The sequence below is a fragment of the Scyliorhinus torazame genome, chromosome 2 (genome assembly GCF_047496885.1).
Source record: "Scyliorhinus torazame isolate Kashiwa2021f chromosome 2, sScyTor2.1, whole genome shotgun sequence".
Classification (NCBI taxonomy): domain Eukaryota; kingdom Metazoa; phylum Chordata; class Chondrichthyes; order Carcharhiniformes; family Scyliorhinidae; genus Scyliorhinus; species Scyliorhinus torazame.
In genome coordinates, this window is record NC_092708.1 from 357,943,868 (window position 1) to 357,964,587 (window position 20,720).

Here is a 20,720-nt window from a genome sequence, read left to right on the forward strand (position 1 = left end):
CAAGGTTGGGCTGGGTTACAGGGATAGGATGGGCCATTATACCCTAGGTAGGGTGTTCTTTGATTGGTCGGTGAGGACTCAATTGCCGAATGGCCTCCTTCTGCACTGTAGGGATTCTATGATTTTATTTTTCTGTGACTACAGTAGAAACTATCAGGTTTTCCATGTTGATTGTCTCCAAGTCTGGCGATTGCTGATGTCACATTTTTAATGGGATTTTTTGCAATATTGAGCCAATTCTGGCTGGAATAACACTGTCAAGCCAACAATGCTTCCTTCGTAATGAGCAAATCAGCCAGCAAACTTGGACTTCAGAGATTCAACATGAGTTGCAAATCTCCACAATTTTCTGGTCGATTTATGGCTCTTTGCCATTTGTTTCATACAAATTAAGCATCACCTTAAGCCCCCCTATTATTTTTAAAAGCTTGATGGAGCTACACATGAACCTCCCATTAAACTAGCCACTGCAGGTTTGTGTTTAAGAGCGTTTTTCCAGTCGGCATGTGGCACTGCTGCCTACGGCGCTGAGGACCCGGGTTCGAATCCCGGCCTGGGTCACTGTCCCTGTGGAGTTTGCACATTCTCCCCGTGTCTATGTAGGTTTCACCCCCACAACCCAAAGATGTTTAGGGTAGGTGGATTGGCCTCGCTAAATTGCCCCTTAATTGGAAAATAAAATAATTTGATACTCTAAATTTATATTTAAAAAAAGAGCGTTTTTAAAGATATAATGTTGTGCAATGACAGTCAATCCCATGGCCCAGAGAGTGAACAATTTAAACTGTTCATTCCGTGGGGAGGTGGTGGCATAACAGTAATGTCACTGGACAAGTTCAAATCAAATTCGATTAATCATTAAAGCTGGTCTCAGTAATGGTGACCATGAAACTATCATCGATTGTTGCACAAACCTGTCCCTCCAGGGAAAGAAATCTGCCGTCCTTACCTGGCCTGGCCTACATGTGATTCCAGGTCCATAGCAATGTGATTGACTCTTAACTGCCCTCTGTTGGCAAGATCCACAGTTCAAGGGTTATTTAGGGATGGGCACAAATGCTGGCTTTGCCAGCTGTATGATGATGTAAATAGTATTGATTAAGTTAGAGACCTGGGGGGAGGTGTAGTATAAAGGATTAATAATGAATATGTACATCATCAGTGATGTAAGATCACATGGTAACAGAGTATAGAAAGAGAGAGTTCCATGTAGAGCACCATGTAGAGACTAACTTGTAAATAACATAATATTAAATAAAACATAGATCTTGTTAACGGTATGGACTCCAACCTTATCTATAAGTCCTGGGTCATGACCGACATATCAGACCAAAGACAACAATCAAAGATAGTGGCAATGGTTAATACGATGCAAAGAGCAACGATGAAGAGCCTAACAACTAGAAGGAGCAGCGAGGAAGTTGGCTGCAGTACAAGAACAACACGGAAAAACATTTAACTATCCTCCAGAAGCAGCAATATTGAAAGGAAGAAGTAGAAAAATTCTAGATTCCACATTTCTTCTGCCATGCTGTAAAGAGCTCGTACTTCTGGCACAATGTGGTGCCAGGGGATTTTGAGCTGCCCTCACTAACTAACCTCACGCTGCACTCCCAACAAATTCCAGTCTAATATGACTGGCCGTGTTGTCGCAGCTACATGCACTGACCACTGGGTGGCCCTGCAGAGGCAAAATGCAAACTTTCTTCCCAGATGTCACTTTGATTTTTTTTAAACATCTGAGGTAATTGAAGTTTTGGCAACGTCTTGAGTTATAAATCAAAGGATGTTCGTGCCATCTGCCCCTCACAGTTTTCACTCTTGGAGGCTTCTCGGTATCAGTGATCCAGGATGTTCTGTGGCCCAAACATGGACATGTGCCAAAGGTGAATTATTTTCTGACCACGGGCACTCAGATACTGCAGGAACCCAATCTTGTTCTGTGGGCTGTCCTTAAATTACCTTTCCATCGGAGGCCCGATGTTCAGGCTCAGCTTTGTAATGGAATGTGGGTATCACTGCCATTTGCTGCCCACCTCTAATTGCTCTTGGAAAACACGATACTGAGCAGCCTTCTTCAACTGCGTTAATTGGATCCCGGTTGCAGGATTTTGATCCCAAGACAATCCCAGTTGATGTTATAACTGGACGGGAAGATCCCAGAATGGAACCCTGACTCAACGACCTTAGCTTTTACTGTTTTTTTATTAAAACGTGAAGGAACAGAGTCATAGGACCGCTAATTAATTTTAACAACAGGAGAAAATGTTTATTAAGCAAGAAAATATTGAATTATGGTACAATATGCCAATATACCCCACCCCCCACCCCCCAACACCGGATTAACAAGTTTTACAATGACCATGGATTACAAAGTACATATTAATCCACAAGGCCTCATGAACACAAAGTCCATTTTAAGCACACAAGATGACTGTGGTCAAATACACGCACTCTGCTCTGAACCCAAGTTAGTGTCTGTGGCTTTCCCTTCAGAATCTCCCCTGAGGATGATCACACGATAGTTTCCAAACTCCACTCCCAAAAGCATGCTTTAAAATCTTCTCTCATAATAATGCTTTCCCTTAGCACTTTGCATTCTGAAATCCTGACCGTGTTTTCCAAAATGGCATCTTTAAACAAAGCTTCCACTCCACCTTTAACAGCAAATCTAGCCCAGCATTTTACACCAATCCCCTTAGGAATTTTTTGTCTTGATTGCTGTGCAAACTTTTCTTAATTGCTTTAACTCTCGCTTCCCAGACATCTTCATTTCATCTACCTCTGAAGTAAGCTGTCCCACTTTAAACCTAGTTACTGCAATTGTCTCTTTAACGCAGAACGCTTGTTTACTCTTCCCTGAATTCTCCTGAACAATCCCTTGGTTTCTGTTCACTTAACTCCAGACTTCTTGGACACTTCTCTTTATTTTCCCAGTTTCCTTCACCAGCTGCTGTTCGGGGGCGAAATTCTCCGGAAGCGGCGCGATGTCCGCCAACTGGCGCCCAAAACAGCGCCAATTAGACGGGCATTGCGCTGCCCCAAAGGTGCGGAATGCTCCGCATCTTTGGGGGCCGAGCCCCAACATTGAGGGGCTAGGCCGAAGCCGGAGGAATTTCCGCCCCGCCAGCTTTGGTGCCCCGCCAGCTGGCGCGGAAATGACATCTCCGGGCGGCGCATGCGCGGGAGCGTCAGCGGCCGCTGACAGTTTCCCACGCATGCGCAGTGGAGGGAGTCTCTTCCACCTCCGCCATGGTGGAGACCGTGGCGGAGGCGGAAGGGAAAGAGTGCCCCACGGCACAGGCCCGCCCGCGGATCGGTGGGCCCCGATCGCGGGCCAGGCCACCCTGGGGGCACCCCCACGGGGTCAGATCACTCCGCGCCCCCCCCCAGGACCCTGGAGCCCGCCCACGCCGCCTTGTCCCGCTGGTAAGGTAGGTGATTTAATTTACGCCGGCGGGACAGGCAATTTATCGGCGGGACTTCGGCCCATCCGGGCCGGAGAATCAAGCGGGGGGGCCCGCCAACCTGCGCGGCGCGATTCCCGCCCCTGCCGAATATCCGGTGGTGGAGACTTTGGCAACCGGCGGGGGCGGGATTCACGCCAGCCCCCGGCGATTCTCCGACCCAGCGGGGGGTCGGAGAATGTCGCCCCAGATCTCAGCACCTGTTTTCTTAACCATTACTCCTTGGTATAGCTTTTCTTCTGGCAAAGCTGAGAGAGATATTCCCACTCTAGCTTTCTAAACCATCTGCTTCTAGTAGAGTGGCTTTTCACTCACTACCTATTACCAACTGCAATCAACTTAGCTAAATTAAAACTTGAAAGCTTCTCTACCTTAGAAGCTGTTGCTGAGCAACCACAACTGGTTTATTTATTCTTCATGCTATAGCTCCCCCTAAGCACAATAGAAACACAGTTGGAACTTAACCAACCTCCACACATACAAACACCTTTGTCCAGCATGAATTTAACTATAGATTTTATCCTTTCAGGTACATGAGCATTAAATTAAACACACCTAGAACTATACCTGATTTTCATGTTTACCGATGCAAATATAAATCCCTTAAAACTACCTTTGTTTTCCTAACATGGTGAAGGAACAGAGATGTAGTTTCAATTCAGGATGGTGTGTAGCTTGGAGGGGAACTTGCTGTCCTTGTCACTCTCATTGGTGGAGGCCACGTATTTGGAAGATGTTCCACTGTGCATCGGTAGTGGAGGGAGTGAACAGTTAATGTGGTGGATGGGGTCCCATTCAAGCAGGTTGCTTTGTCCCATAGGATGATGAAGATGGTTGGGCCTAGGACACTACCCTGAACAATTCTTGCAGCAATACCCTGGGATTAAGATGTTTGGCCTTCAACAACAATAACCATCTTTCTTTGTGCTATGTATGACACCAACTTTCTCCAACTGAATCCCATTGATTTCAATTAGACCAGGGCTCCTTGATGCTACACTCAGTTGAATGTTACCTTGAGTCAAGGACAGTCACTCGCACCTCACCTCTTGAGCTCAGCTTTTCTGCCCATGTTTGGATCAAGTTTGGAATGAGGTCAAGAGTCAAATGGCTTTGGCAGAACCCAAACTGAGCACCAATGAGCAGGTTATTGCTGGGTAAGCTCCCTTGATAGAACTGTCAATGACACCTTCCATCATTTTGTTGATGATGGAGGAGCACCTGATGGGGCGGTAATTGGTCGGGTTGGATTTGTCCTGCTTTTTGTTGGTAGGATATAGGTGGGCAATGTTCCAAATTGTCGGGTAGATACCAGTGTTGTAGCTGTCCTGGAGCAGCTTGGCTCGGGGCACGGCTAGTTCTGAAGCGCAAGTCTTCAGTACTATTGCTGGGATGTTGCTTTATTTTTTTCTATAAATTAGAAGCCCATTATCTGCTGCTCTTATCCTTGTTATCCCCTTTCTGTTCCTCATTGCCTTTCTTCCATTCAAGACTCTGAGCCTGCTCTACTATCTCCCTCATGGTCTCTGAATGTGTTCCAACTTCCTCTTTGTCTCCAAGGTACAATAGACATGCTCCGTGTTCCCTTTTCCCTCCTGACATCTAATCATCTTCTGCTTTCTCTTTTCTCTCCACATTCCTCCTTTTATTTACTTCCCTCCAGTCACCCCCCCCCCCACACACACACACTCGATTTGCCAAGGTCCCAATATTCCCCCCCACTCTCAAACAGCCTTTTCCCTGAAAAATTGGCTTGATTGGGACTTTCTGTCTGAAAGACTATCTGAGTTGAGTTTGTAGAAATTAAAACAATGAACAAAAACATTGTCGCCAAGTTTTGCTGCTGAATTTATTGATGAACAAAGCAGCTCGTACTGGTTTGGGAAACAGGGAGGTGGTTGGAACTATCTGAAAGAAAAAAATGAATCCATTAGTTAAGTTGCAGCCTGTTCAAGAGAGGCATTGTGTAATTTTAGATTTAGGCTCAAGGCCTAAACTTTCCTGTGAGCTCTAGAGGAATACTCCTTCCGGTCCACACAAAGGAAAGTTTGAAAAGAAAGTGTTTGGAGGACTTCATCTTCATCCTGATTCTCTTCTAGTTGCCCTTCAGCTGGTGAGAAATGTAAATGTTAAAATTGCTGTTTGGGTTTGAAGTCAACATTCAATTAGTATGCGTAAAGTGGGATCTCACCGGCTTTGGGAATATGGTTTAGCCATTGACCAGCGGTGACATTCCAAGTTAAAATGGTGGAGTCTGGGCAGTTTTGTGATGTGACATTGTAATTGTACACCTCCCCCCTTCACATCATGCAGACACTGCCATGTCAATAGGATTAGAATTCTCTCCCAGGTATCTACCCTGTGTGACTGCATGTACATGGCGTAAACCAACAAACTGTAAACTTTACAGAAGTCGATTTTTAAAAAAATCTTTTAAAGAAAGGACAAATGTGAATTCACTAAAGTAGCTGAGTTGATGTATTTTAAAATCCAATTTCAGCTGTCAGAGGTGGAAGTGAGAGTAGATTAAGTTAGAATCCTGGAAAGGAAATGCACACAATTGTTGATCTGGAGGGTTTTTTGAGAAGAACCACCTTTAAATCCAAAACTCAATGTCCAACAATTGGGGCAAAAGGTTACTTCACTTTCCTATCCCCTGAACGTTTGATGAACCATTTAGGTCAGAAATGATCTACTCCCTTCATAACTGGAGTCTGAATCAAGGAGTTTTAAGACTGGTTTCTCATTCGTGTTTTAATGCATAGGATTCATTCATCGACTTCTGTACACAACTTGGAGTACTGGAATTTGAAACTTCAGGAGTGGGATTCTCCGTTGGCTGACTCCGATATTGGAAAACGCGATTGGACGGAGAATAGTTCTCGGGCCAAATCGCAATTCTCCGTCATCTCGACAGTGGCGTCAATGCTGTCCGGAGCACACGTACAGTAAACACCTTCTGTATATCTTTGGCGGGCCTGACCCGGTATTCTCCGGGGCCTCCGCGATCTCCGCCTCCGATGGGCTGGGTTCCCGACCGCGCTGTTCACTTGTCCTTTTCAAAATTGTGAAACCGGTGTCATGGCTGGTGATGGAGAGAGAGGAGAGGACACAGAGCGGCGTGACCATGGTCTGTCGGGCCGGACACTGGCCGGGCTGACTGGGGTTAGGGGACACTGCCAGGGCTGGGAGGGGGTGACGGGGGAATGGGTCGAGTGGCCGGGGTGACCCTCCATGGGACTGGGGCAGTGTCCAGGCATGGAGCGCAATTGCTGCGCACCCCATGCACCTTGGCCCCTGATGTATGTGTGCCCCCACCCCTCCAACCCCTGCACCCCACCCTCCGCCACACCCAACCAACCCAGCCGCCACCTGTCAGCAGGGCATCAGGCGGCCCACTCAGGGCAGTGCCCACTCTAGCCACTATGGGAGTGCCGAGCGGGGGCTGCGGTACCCCTGGCATCATGGAGAGGCACCAGGGGCCAGAGGCTCTCGCGGTGCTGGGTACCAATGGGGCCAGGAGTGACGTTCACCCTGAACTTCCACGCGATGAGATCCTTCCAGGAGCCGAGTAGGAACCTGTGCGGGATCTCACAGCCTCGGTGCACAGGGGCATCCGCGTCGTCACGCGGCTCAATACATCCATTTCAATGTGGACCGAGCCCACCAGGATACCCAGGCAGCAGTGTTCAATGCCATCGCTGACATGCCTCGGGTCCATGGGATGATCGACAGGATGCATATCCCCCTGCGAGCACTTGCAGCTGACAGGCTGCCCTACACAAACCGAAAGGGAAGTCACTCGATGAACGTGCACCTGATATGTGGCCATCAGCTGCGCATCACACACATTACGCCCGATACCCGGGCAGTGTCCTTCATTCTGGCACACTCGACAATTCCTGACATGTTCGAGATGCACCCCCGCTGTGAGATTGGCTCCAGGGCAAAAGGCGTTCTCCACTGCAGTCATGGCTGGTGACACCTATCTGGAGGCCACAGACCAACCCCGGGACCCCCTACAACGATGCTCATGCCGCAACCAAGAGCGTGATCGAGCGGTGCTTTGGCCTCCTTAATATGCGCTTCAGGTGCCTGGACCGCTCATGATGAGGCTGGTTGTGAGGATGGTTGTGGAGAGTTGTTGACACATGTGTCACAGGAATGGTCTCACTTGCGCGCGGCCGAACTCCACGCTGACCTCTTCCCATTTCTCCGGGCCGCCGACCATGCCCAGGGCCACGGTCAGGGTTCACAGGTCCGGTGGCCCCCCTCCAGTTTTCTCCCGCTCCCGGCGGTATGGGTGGCCTTCTCCTGGGGGGCGGGGGGGAAACAGAAAACAACAGAGGTAGACAGTCGGACGCATGCAGCCCAAGGGGTGGGTGGCTGATGGCTGCAGTGGCCAGGGCACCCGGCCATGGCAGCCGGTATGGGTAATGGCATGTGGGGCAGGGCCGGTGTTTGGCCACCCCCCGGGTTGTGGGGAGGGGGTGTTACAGGTGTGTGGGATGGGGTTAGTGGCACAGTACTGCCTACTCACCCTGGTAGCTCTTTCCCGGTACCGCTGGATGGTATGGACAGTGTTATTTGTGGTGCTGACCGCCTCTGCCGCCTGTGCCCAGGCACGGCGAATGCTGCCGGTTGGCAGCCTCATTCCCACCTTTCCTCCACCGCTTCCAGGAGGGTCTCCAGCTTGGCGTCGGTGAAGTGTGGTGCCGCACATCTTGTTGGCTAGGATGGTGTGTCTGGGGAGTGAAGTATGTATACGTGGCTGCAGCTTGTCAGCCTCCTGAGTGTCAATCACAAAACCAGAGAATCACGCACCGTTTCTCATTGGAATCGATTGTGTTCCACATGACGCAGGTGCCAGCCCCTTAACGGTAGCTAAATTGGTCCTGGTGCGGCGCCAGTTTTGCTGTCGTGGAATTCCACGAATTCCTGCCCGGCATCAACACTTAGTCTCAGGAACGGAGAATCCCACAGTAGGTTTTCCAAACAGTTAAGTGATGGAGATAGCCCCTTCAGGAGCTGAGATCTGAGTCAATTGATGCCTATTGAGTTGAAAAGTATTTTCGAGAGATATCCGACATTCAGCAAGGCTCAAAGATTTTCTTCAGCTTGAGTTTTGAAGAGCAATGGTTTGGATGAATTGTGTTAAAAGGTGTCTGGCAGAGACTGTGGATTTGAACATTAAGTTGTAGCAGTATCTGGATAAGGAGAAGGAAGCTGTGGTCTTAATGAAGGGACCTTCAGCTTTTGGCAATCAGTCGGTTTGATATGAATGAATAGGATAGAAACACACCGAGTTATAGATTAAGAGGAGAAAAAAAAAAAGAAATGATGGGCACCCAAGCCAAAGAAACTTTGGGTCTCCGGCTGATGTTGGGATTGAAACGTCTTCACTGCATGTGTGTCCAACATTTAATTACTCTGGGGGCAGAATGCTCCCAGCACCCTGCCCGTCCTCACTGAAAACGGGAAGTTGTATTCGGAATGGCTTACACATAGACATAGACACAGACATAGAAGTTACAATGCAGAAGGAGGCCATTCGGCCCATCGAGGCTGCACCGACCCATGGAAAGAACACCCCACACCTTCACCCTATCCCCGTAACCCAGTAACCCCACTTAGCCTTTTTGGACACTAAGGGACAATTTATCACGGCCAATCCACCTAACCTGCACAGCTTTGGACTGTGGAAGGAAACTGGAGCACCCGGAGGAAACCCACGCAGATATGGGGAGAAGGTGCAGACTCCACACAGACAGTGACCTAAGCCGGGAATCGAACCTGGGACCCTGGAGCTGTGAAGAATCTGTGCTAACCACTGTGCTACCGTGCTTCACTATGCATTTGGAATTTTTGCCTGATTAACCCTCTCCCTGGTCAGGAGTGTGATGGGACACTCTCCACTGGACTGGACGAGTCAGCTCCAACAACACTCAGAAAGCTTGGCACCATCCAGGCAAAGCAGCCCGCTTGTTTGGTACCCTTTCCACAAACATTCACTCCCTCCACCACCAATGCACAATTCGTGTGCACCATCTGCAAGATGCACTGCAGGAACTCACCAAGGCTCCTCAGGCAGCATCTTCTATGCATGCCACCCAGGCCAACACTGCATGGGTGGCATCTGTAGTGAAGGCATTTGGGTGAGGGTTTTGACTATGGATCAGCATGTCCAAGGCCTGGGGCATTCTGTTCAGGTGCTGGCCGAGGCCCAGGACAGGGTTGCCACCTCACAGGCGGCCATGTCCCAGAGACACCTAGAAATTGCAGCGGTGCTCCTGAGCGTGGGCCAGTCACACCAGGCCATGGCTGGGAATATCAGGGCATTGCCCAGTTACAGGCTGTTGTGACACAGGCCCAGAAGGTGGTGGCACAGTCAATCGGTGATGTGGCGCAGTCCCAGACGGCGATGGTCCACTCCCTATGCTCCAAGGTCGCCAACATGCAGACCCTGGTCGAGACCAGAGCGTGCCTCCAGGACCGGCAGTGCCACGTGGTGGAGGAGCCTCAGGGGATAGCTCTGCTCGCATCCCTGCCCCATGGAGTAGCCAAGGGCCATCGGGCAGCCTGAGGGAAGAGGTGATGGGGCCCGTGCCAGTGACCTCCGCAGGGGAGGTGCCGGAACTCTGCAGCACCCCGGACTCCCACTCCCTCCTGTTGCTGGTGCACCTTGTGGGCACCGTGCAGAACAGGGTGACACCATGCCACTTGGGACACCCGAGCGGCAGCCGGCCCCAGACTACTGCAGCCAACGGGGACCCAGGTCGCAAGCAGGAGTCACAGCAGGCCGCCTCCACTCCTGATGTACAGTCTGGGGATCCATCTAGATGCAGTGTTAGGGCCCGTAAGGTCAGAAAGTTACACTCTAGTTAAGTTGGCACGGGTGCAGGGCACTATTTAGCTATAGGGGCTAGGGAACGTATCTGTAAATATTTGAGCACATTAAACACCTTTTAACACTGATACAACCTGCCTCGGTGCTCTGTCTGATGTGTTTGAGGGCTGGGCTGGGCTGGTCTGGGCCAGGGAGAGGGTGCGCGGGGAATGGGCGAATGTTGTGGGCCTCGAACATGTCAGGAATCGTCGAGTGTGCCTGGATGAAGGCGCTGTGCACCTTGCTCGGGTATCCGGCGCTGACGTGTCAGATGTGCATCTGATGGTCAATTAGCTTCTGCACGTTCAGCGCGTGGAACCTCTTTAGAGCGGCCTGTCATCTGCAGGTGCTTGTACAGGGACATGCAGTCCAAAGATGTGCAGGTTAGTGGATTGGCTGTGCTAAATTGCCCTTAGTGTCCAAATAAAAAGGTTAGGTGGGGATAGTGTGGAGGTGTAGAGATGGTGTGGGGATAGGGTGGAGGTATGGTCTGTCATGATATGCTGACATGCAGATAATGATATACAGACAGGCAGTTAATGAACACAGAGAACAGGACATGACCAATGAACAGGCAGGACACTCAGGGGTGGTATCTCACTATAAAAGGCACGAGGTACTCACACTCCGTCTCTTTCCACTGATGAACATCTACAGAGTGAGTCAGGGTGTATGCACAGTATCACACCTCCAGCACGTGGTTAAGAGCTAGTCTGGTTCAGTCAGACAGAGTAACCACACTTAGGTTAGCAAAGAGTCAAACTCATAGACAACTGTGCTAACTGTGCTCCTGGTTCAATAAATCAGATTGAACTAACTTCAAGGTCTGGAGTATCTTTTGGTTAAAGCTGCATCCAGTTGCAGCCTGTGTTATCCCAGAGTACATAACACGACATGCTACCAGGAGACTGCTTAGTCTAGGTGGTTTACCTCAGTCCGTGCCATGACGACCAGCGAATGTATCCCGGCACCATGGAGAAGATTCAGGCTCCTCACCAGCTCAGGACCTCCGGCAATCTCAGTGCCACCTGGCGGACATTCAAGCAAAAATTCCCGCCGTACATCGAAGCTTCAGACCTCGTGGATGCGTCTGATGCAAGGAAGATCACGCTTCTCCTCTCAACAGCGGGTGATCAAGCCATCGAACTCTTCAACTCTTTTCATTTCACCAAAGGCCAGGACAAGACAAAGTTACAGACCATCCTGGACAAGTTTGACAGTCACTGTGAAGTGGACACCAATGAAATCTTCGAGCGCTACATATTCAAACAGCGTCTACAAGGTAAAGATGAATCTTTCAACTCCTTCTTAACTAACCTCCGCCTGCTAGCGCTGTCCTGCAATTTTGGTGATATTGCTGACTCCATGATCAGAGACCAAATCGTTTTTGGAGTTCACTCTAATCCTCTGAGGGAGCAGCTACTGAAAATCAAGCATATGACCCTGCCAGTCGCGATTGAAACATGCACAGTGCATGAGCACGCCAAAAATCGCAATGCCCAGTACAAATCGGCTGAAAATGAGAAACTTGCCTCCCACGAGGCAGAGAGTGTGCAGGCCATCTCCCGGATGCAGTGCCTCAGCATTGATGAAAGCGACCATTTTGCGCGCTTTTCCCGGGGCCCCACGCATGCGCGATGCGAACGGGATAACGAAACGGCCGACACCTGCACTGCTCTCGAACTGCGGCAACGCCCACTTAAAGAAACACTGCCCTGAAAGAGGCAGCACGGTAGCCTTGTGGATAGCACAATTGCTTCACAGCTCCAGGGTCCCAGGTTCGATTCCGGCTTGGGTCACTGTCTGTGCGTAGTCTGCACATCCTCCCCGTGTGTGCGTGGGTTTCCTCCGGGTGCTCAGGATTCCTCCCACAGTCCAAAGATGTGCGGGTCAGGTGGATTGGCCATGATAAATTGCCCTTAGTGTCCAAAATTGCCCTTAGTGTTGGGTGGGGTTACTGGGTTATGGGGATGGGGCGGAAGTGTTGACCTTGGGTGGGGTGCTCTTTCCAAGAGCCGGTGCAGACTCGATGGGCCGAATGGCCTCCTTCTGCACTGTAAATTCTATAAAATTCTATGAAAAGAGGCAGGCGATGTTTAAACTGCGAGAAGCCTGGGCACTATGCAGCCTTGTGCAGGTCTGCACCACCAGTCAGGGGCCAGCGCTCCCAATTCCGACGACGGCGCGTAGAGAGTGCAACAACGATTACAGGATTCTGATCCTGGCAGCACAGCGGATCCAGAGTAGAATGCCTGGACTCCGCCTACTGTGTGGGCATCATTACCAAATGTGAATATGCCACATCCAACTCATCACAAATTCAATCCATCCTCGCTGTGAATTCTGCGGACGAATGGCGTGCGGTGATGCAGGTCAACCACTGCTCCATCCAGTTTTCGCTGGACACAGGTGCCTCTGCCAACCTCCTCTCACAGGCAGATTTCAAACGCATCAAGAAGCCCCCCAAGGTCCTTCCAGCAGCCTGCAGGCTCCTGGACTACAACGGAAAAGCCACCATGGAACTGGGATCCTGCCATCTCTCGTCTTCAACTGGAGCACCAATGCACGGTTACATTTTGAAATTGTCAAGCCAGACAGGGCATCCCTACTTGGCGCGCAAGCCTGCAAGCAACTGAACCTCGTGCAGTTGGTTTACACAACGACATCCTCCAATGTGGATCTTCAGGCCGGCATTGACGACACCCTTGCTCAGTATCCGGATGTGTTCGAGGGGATGGGCACGCTGCCATATTGATACAAGATTCTGCTACGACCTGATGCCAAGCCAGTGGTCCACGCACCACGCCGGGTCCCGGCTCCACTGAGGAAGCGCCTGAAGGCACAGCTCAAGGATCTTCAGCAACAGGGCATCATTTCCAAGGTAACCAAACCGACTGACTGGGTCAGCTCGATGGTATGTGTTAGAAAGCCTTCGGGAGACCTGCGCATCTGCATTGATCCCAAGGATCTCAATAAGAATATAATGCGTGAAGACTACCCCATCCTGAAGCGGGAGGAACTCACCAGTGAGATGGCACACGCACGGTTTTTCACCAAGTTAGATGCGTCACATGGATTTTGGCAAATCCAGCTGGATGAGTCCAGCAGAAGGCTCTGCACCTTCAACACACCGTTTGGCAGATACTGCTATAATGGCATGCCGTTTGACATTGTCTCGGCATCGGAGATCTTCCATCGCATCATGGAGCAGATGATGGAGGACATTGAAGGGGTTCGTGTGTACGTGGACAACATCATCATATGGTCCACGACCCCTGAAGAGCATGTTTCCCGTCTCCAGCAGGTATTCCGCTGTGTACATGCCAATGGCCTGAAGCTGAACAGGTCCAAATGTTGCTTTGGCATGACGACACTCAAGTCCCTAGGTGACCAGATCTCTCAGCAGGGTGTGCGCTTGGACACAGACAAGGTCAAGGCCATCAAAGCCATGAAGGTCCCTGAAGACAAGAAGGTGGTGTTGCGCTTCCTGGGCATGGTCAATTTTCTGGGCAAGTTCATCCCAAACCTGGCCTCACACACCACAGCCCTACGAAACCTGGTGAAAAAGTCCACTGCCTTTGAGTGGAAGGCAGCACATCAGGCAGAGTGGTTGGAGCTGAAAGCCAAGCTCACCACTGCACCCGTCTTGGCATTTTTCAACCCAGATAGGGAGATGAAGATCTCGATAGATGCGAGCCAGGATGGCATCGGTGCGGTGCTGCTTCAACGCGATGACACTTCATCCTGGGCACCGGTAGCCTACGCATCGAGGGCCATGACGCCCACCGAAACGAGGTATGCGCAAATAGAGAAGGAATGCCTGGGTCTTCTCACTGGCATTCTCAAATTTCACGACTATGTCAACGGCCTACTGACATTCACTGTCGAGACGGATCATAGGCCTCTGGTCCACATTATCCATAAGGACCTGAACGACATGACGCTTCGGTTGCAGCGCATCCTCCTCAAACTCAGAAGGGACGACTTTGACTTAGTGTACACGCCTGGCAAGGAGCTCATCATCGCTGATGCATTGTCCCGCTCCATCACATTGCCTAGTGAACCGCTGGAAATCATCCGGCAGATTGAATCACAAGTGCAGCTGTGTGCTAGCACCCACCTGGTGTCTGATGAGGTGGTTCGTATCCGCGAGGAGACAGCCAAAGACCCCCTCTTGCAGCGTGTCATGCACTACCTCGCCAATGGCTGGCAGAAAGGGCAGTGTCCTCAATTTTACAATGTAAAGGACGACCTGACGGTGATTGATGGTATCCTCCTCAAGCCAGACCAGATTGTCATTCCACTCAGTCTCCAGAGCTTGGTGCTCCGCCAAACCCATGAGGGACACCTGGGCATCAAGAAATGCAGAGGAAGAGCCAGGCAGGCTGTCTACTGACCCGGTATTAGCCAGGACATCTCGAACATGGACCTCAACTGTACGACCTGTCAATGCTTCCAGCCAGCGCAGAGCAAGGAGACGCTCCAGCAGCATGAAATTGAGACCTCCCCGTGGTCCAAGGTTGGCATTGACCTCTTTCGCGCGAATGTTCGTGATTACCTGTTGAATATTGACAATTTCTCTAATTACCCTGAAGTCGTGAAGCTCTCAGACGTCACATTTCGGACCGCCATCAAGTCCTGTAAGGAGACGTTCTCCAGGCATGGTATCGCACTCACTGTCATGAGTGAAAATGGCCCGTGCTTCAACAGCCACGAGTGGTCTATGTTTGCCAAGTCATACCATTTCAAACATGTCACTTCCAGCCCACACTATCCGCAGTCCAATGGGAAGGTTGAGAAAGGGGTGCACATTGTGAAACAGCTCATCTGCAAGGCCGCGGATTCTGCGTCTGACATCTACCTCACGCTGCTTGCGTACAGGGGATTCTGGCCCTGGCACCTGTCCCTACTGCCAGCGGTACCGTCGGCTGATGCTGCCCTTGCCAGCAGTATGGTCTACGGCCCTCACCTGGCATCCCCGTAGGGCCTACAGTGGGCATTGCCCTAGATGGGCCGCCTGATGCCCCACCAGTGTGTGGTGGCTAGTAAGGTGTGGTATGGCAGAAGGTGGGAGCACCCATACAGCCGGTGACACTCTGTAGAACCAGGGGTTAAGGTGGTTGGTCAGTGGAGTGCGCAGCAAGAGGGCTGTCTTACAGGCTGTGGCAATGGCAGTTCGTGCATGGACACCTCCTCAGTCTCGTGGAGGGTCACCCCGGCTATATGGCCCACGCCCCCGTCACCCCACCCCCCAGGCATGGCAGGGACCCGCCCCACCCTAGCTAGCCCGGCCAGTGTCCAGCCCGGCAGCCTGCAGTCGCACCTCTCTCTGCCTTACCTCCTCTCTCTCCCTTACCAGCCAGAACGCTGTTTTCACGATTTTTAAAAGCACAAGTGAACCTCGCCGTCGGGAATTTGGCGCATTGGAGGTGGAGAATCAGGGAGGCTGCAGAGAAGACAAGGTTGGGCCCATTAATGTTATGCAAACGTGTTTATTGTACATGCATTCCGGTACACATTGACGCCACTGTAGAATAACAGAGAATTGCGATTTGGCGTGAAATCGGCACCCGCTGTGATTTTGGCATTGGAACTGATTCTCCGCCCAATCGTGTTTCACGGTTTTGGCGTCGGCTGACGGAGAATCCTTCCCCTCCATGTCACCTTCCTTTTTCTGTCCTGATTAAGTCTGGGGAGGAAGGCTGTTGGGTGGCCTGTCTGCCCCACTGCCAAGTGAGGCCCTTAAGTCGGCAATTAATGCCTATGTCTTCTGATTGGCCAGCAATTCTTGGAGGGTGAGACTTGATCCTGGTGAAGATCTTCTGCTACTGGTTAAGTCCCTGAGTGGCACTTAATTCGGTGGGTCTCCCCAAAAGGAGGCCACACAGGACTCCCATCAGCTGCTGAGACCCCCATCGCCATCATTAAATAACCCCCATAGTGTAGCCACAATGTGCCACTGGAGGAAGGAAGAGGAGGATGGGAGGGAACGCTGAGTTACATGCAGAGGTGGCACTGAAGCTACTGCATCCTCCTGGGGGATTGTGTCAAAACTCTTGAGTGTCGACATGGCTATGCCCATGCAGATGAATGATGGGCATGCCATTACACTTCTGACCTTGAGCCTTGTAGATGATGAAGAGGCTTTGGGTAGTCAGGAGGTGAGATGCTACACAGAGTATCCAGCTACTGCCTTTATTCTGTGGACACTGTGGTGATATGGCTGGACCAGTTAAACATTGTTGAGTGATGTTGTGTGACGTTGAAGGACAGGAAGGGATGGTTGAGCTTTTGTCTTGTAGGTGGTCACTTCAATGTGGTGAATGTTCCCCACTACCATACAACGATTAATAAAAGACTGAATGAATTTGCTGTTACAATGTAATTTTTGATTTTAATGGGGTTGGACTGGGAGTTACAGAACAGACAACAAACCCACTTCCAGGAGACAATTTAGTCCCAGCATCAAAATCTCCCAGGTGGACAATTTCACCCACTTCACTTTGTTAAACAGATAAACCTCCCTCAGAAACTGCAATTAGCCTTGACTTGATCCTGGGGTGTGCTTACTCCCTCCATTCTGCATGTGTTAACTGAGCAGGGATAGATTGGATTACTTCTGTGCCCCAGTTACATTCTGTGACCTTAAAGGGGACAGGCTCATTAGACTTAGCTCCAAAGTGCAGCAGGCATCTTTCCTCAGACATTTTGACAGCTGGAACAGAAGTCCTCCAGTGCAGAAGGAGGCCAAGACTATCAAAACATAAGTGGTCCCATGAGAGGACAGCATAACTTCTGATTGACTGTGAGAAATGTCATGTGCAGTCTGCCACTGTAGAAAAAAATTAATGGGCAGTGCTGAAGAGAAGGAAGCATAAAGATATTGCAGAAAAGGCTATGAGGTGTTTTCAGTGTTCCATGCTTTTTTATTATGAAATTATAGGAAAGGGGCATTTAACTCCCTGTGGTAGTGCTTCAGTTTGTACATAAATAGTGGTTCTGCAGTGAAAGCACAACAGCTGTACATACGTGCAATAACTTTCCATTTTCTATTCATAAAACATATACATTGCATATTTCAAAGACTGATATTTTACAGTACCAGAATACATACATCTGTGCTTTCTTATAAAAACAAACAGGCTCTTATCAATCCATTTAAAAGAAAACAATTAAGAGAAAAAGATGAAGATGGATGCCTAAAACGTACAACGGCTTATGGGAATGGATTCCGAGATTTAACTAAATTGAGAACTGATTACACTTTGATATTTCTTCTAACCAAAGCTCACAGGCGCAAGGTGAATTCCTGGATTGTACTCCTAATGACTGGGTATAAAAACATTCCATGTAAAGACCAAAACCTCCTTTTAAGTAAACCGTGTTCAACCGCATTTCTTGTACTTTGCATCAATAATTGCCAAACGTTCTGTATTCCTTTTGTGAAAAGTATTCCTTGATTAACTGCCCATCATTTCGCTGCTCTCTTGCTCTCTTTAAGGTACAGTAGCATTTTTAACAGCTATAACAGCTAACAAAAATAAAGGCAAGCCCAGTTAAACTTATCAAATACTTTGATAGCCTGGCTTGCGTTAATTGTGACCGGCTGTACAGTGCACAGGTCTATAAAATGTATATAAAAACTGGCAGTTTTTACAATGTAACACATTGCCATAAAGAAGCTGTAAGTAATTTACTGTTAGGTCATGAATAGATGTAATTTTAAAAGTCTATGGAACGGTTTGTTAAAACGTACGTGTTCCATGCTTTCTAATTGAAGTTTACGTGTACTGTTGCTTATAAGAGTACACGTTACAGTTTTAGCAGTAGGAAATAAAATACATGGTGCCCAATTTTTCCCAGTGGATTTATTGCATCAATGGAATGGATTTGTTTCCATTCAGAAATATAATCTGCACTTTCTCTCTCCGAGTTCAAAACAAAGATTTCAATATGCTGCCACCTGTCAAGCAGAACATTCACAAGATTGTAGCCATTTCCATTTTCATCCTTGGGCTTCTTCAGTGAGTTTGGTTCTACAGCATGCAAAGCATCCAGTTATGAAATTAAAATAATGAAAGAAATGTCAGTGTTCCTTTTTCCGTAATCATGGCTGTGCCACCCAGCTTGCTGCCTGCTTTAGCCCCTTCCCTGCTCCTTACACTCAGAAATGTGGGGGTTGGTTAGCTCAGTTGGCTAGATGGTTTAAAGTGTGAGCAGAATGACTCCGATGACACAGGTTCAACCCCAATACCAGTTGTGGTAATTCATGGAGGGATGCCTCCTTGCCTTGCCCCATGGTTGATGCAGAGTAGTGGACCTCAAGCTAAGGCTAATTATAACAATATTAGGCAGGAGCTGAAGAACCTAGATTGGGGGCGGATGTTTGAGGGTAAATCAACATCTGACATGTGGGAGGCTTTCAAGTGTCAGTTGAAAGGAATTCAGGACCGGCATGTTCCTGTGAGGAAGAAGGATAAATATGGCAATTTTCGGGAACCTTGGATAACGAGAGATATTGTAGGCCTCGTCAAAAAGAAAAAGGAGGCATTTGTCAGGGCTAGAAGGCTGGGAACAGACAAAGCCTGTGTGGAATATAAGGAAAGTAGGAAGGAACTTAAGCAAGGAGGGCTAGAAGGGGTCACAAAAAGTCATTGACAAATAGGGTTAAGGAAAATTCCAAGGCTTTTTACATGTACATAAAAAGCAAGAGGGTAGCCAGGGAAAGGGTTGGCCCACTGAAGGATAGGCAAGGGAATCTATGTGTGGAGCCAGAGGAAATGGGTGAGGTACTAAATGAATACTTTGTATCAGTATTCACCAAAGAGAAGGAATTGGTGGATGTTGAGTCTGGAGAAGGGTGTGTAGATAGCCTGGGTCACATTGAGATCCAAAAAGACGAGGTGTTGGGCGTCTTGAAAAATATTAAGGTAGGTAAGTCCCCAGGGCCTGATGGGATCTACCCCAGAATACTGAAGGAGTCTAGAGAGGAAATTGCTGAGGCCTTGACAGAAATCTTTGGATCCTCACTGTCTTCAGGTGATGTCCCGGAGGACTGGAGAAGAGTGAATGTTGTTCCTCTGTTTAAGAAGTGTAGCAAGGATAATCCAGGGAACTACAGGCCGGTGAGCCTTACGTCAGTGGTAGTGAAATTACTGGAGAGAATTCTTCGAGACAGGATCTACTCCCATTTGGAAGCAAATTGACGTATTAGTGAGAGGCAGCATGGTTTTGTGAAGGGGAGGTCGTGTCTCACTAACTTGATCGAGTTTTTCGAGGAGGTCGCAAAGATGATTGATACATGTAGGACAGTGGATGTTGTCTATATGGACTTCAGTAAGGCCTTTGACAAGGTCCCTCATGGTAGACTAGTACAAAAGGTGAAGTCACACGGGATCAGGGGTGAGCTGGCAAGGTGAATACAGAACTGGCTAAGTCATAGAAGGCAGAGAGTAGCAATGGAAGGATGCTTTTCTAATTGGAGGGCTGTGACTAGTGGTGTTCCGCAGGGATCAGTGCTGGGACCTTTGCTGTTCGTAGTATATATAAATGATTTGGAGGAAAATGTAACTGGTCTGATTAGTAAGTTTGCCGACGACACAAAGGTTGGTGGAATTGCGGATAGCGATGAGAACTGTCAGAGGATAGAGCAGGATTTAGATCGTTTGGAGACTTGGGCGGAGAGATGGCAGATGGAGTTTAATCCGGACAAATGTGAGGTAATGCATTTTGGAAGGTCTAATGCAGGTAGGGAATATACAGTGAATGGTCGAACCCTCAAGAGTATTGAAAGTCAGAGAGATCTACGTGTACAGGTCCACAGGTCACTGAAAGGGGCTACACAGGTGGAAAAGGTAGTCAAGAAGGCATACGGCATGCTTGCCTTCATTAGCCGGGGCATTGAATATAAGAATTGGCAAGTCATGTTGCAGCTGTATAGAACCTTAGTTAGGCCACACTTGGAATATAGTGTTCAATTCTGGTCGCCACACTACCAGAAGGACGTGGAGGCTTTAGAGAGGGTGCAGAAGAGATTTACCAGAATGTTGCCTGGTATGGAGGGCATTAGCTATGAGGAGCGGTTGAATAAACTTGGTTTGTTCTCACTGGAAAGACGGAGGTTGAGGGGCGACCCGATAGAGGTCTACAAAATTATGAGGGGCATAGACAGAGTGGATAGTCAGAGGCTTTTCCCCAGGGTAGAGGGGTCAATTACTAGGGAGCATAGGTTTAAGGTGCGAGGGGCAAGGTTTAGAGTAGATGTACGAGGCAAGTGTTTTACGCAGAGGGTAGTGGGTGCCTGGAACTCGCTACCGGAGGAGGTGGTGGAAGCAGGGACGATAGTAACATTTAAGGGGCATCTTGAC

General features: G+C 49.3%; 1 long non-coding RNA gene across 1 annotated transcript in view; it reads left to right on the forward strand.

Moving 5' to 3' along the window:
* Positions 1–20,720, forward strand: part of LOC140403881 (uncharacterized) — a 111,338-nt gene that overhangs the window by 79,462 nt on the left and 11,156 nt on the right. The gene's annotated exons all lie outside the window — the stretch shown is intronic.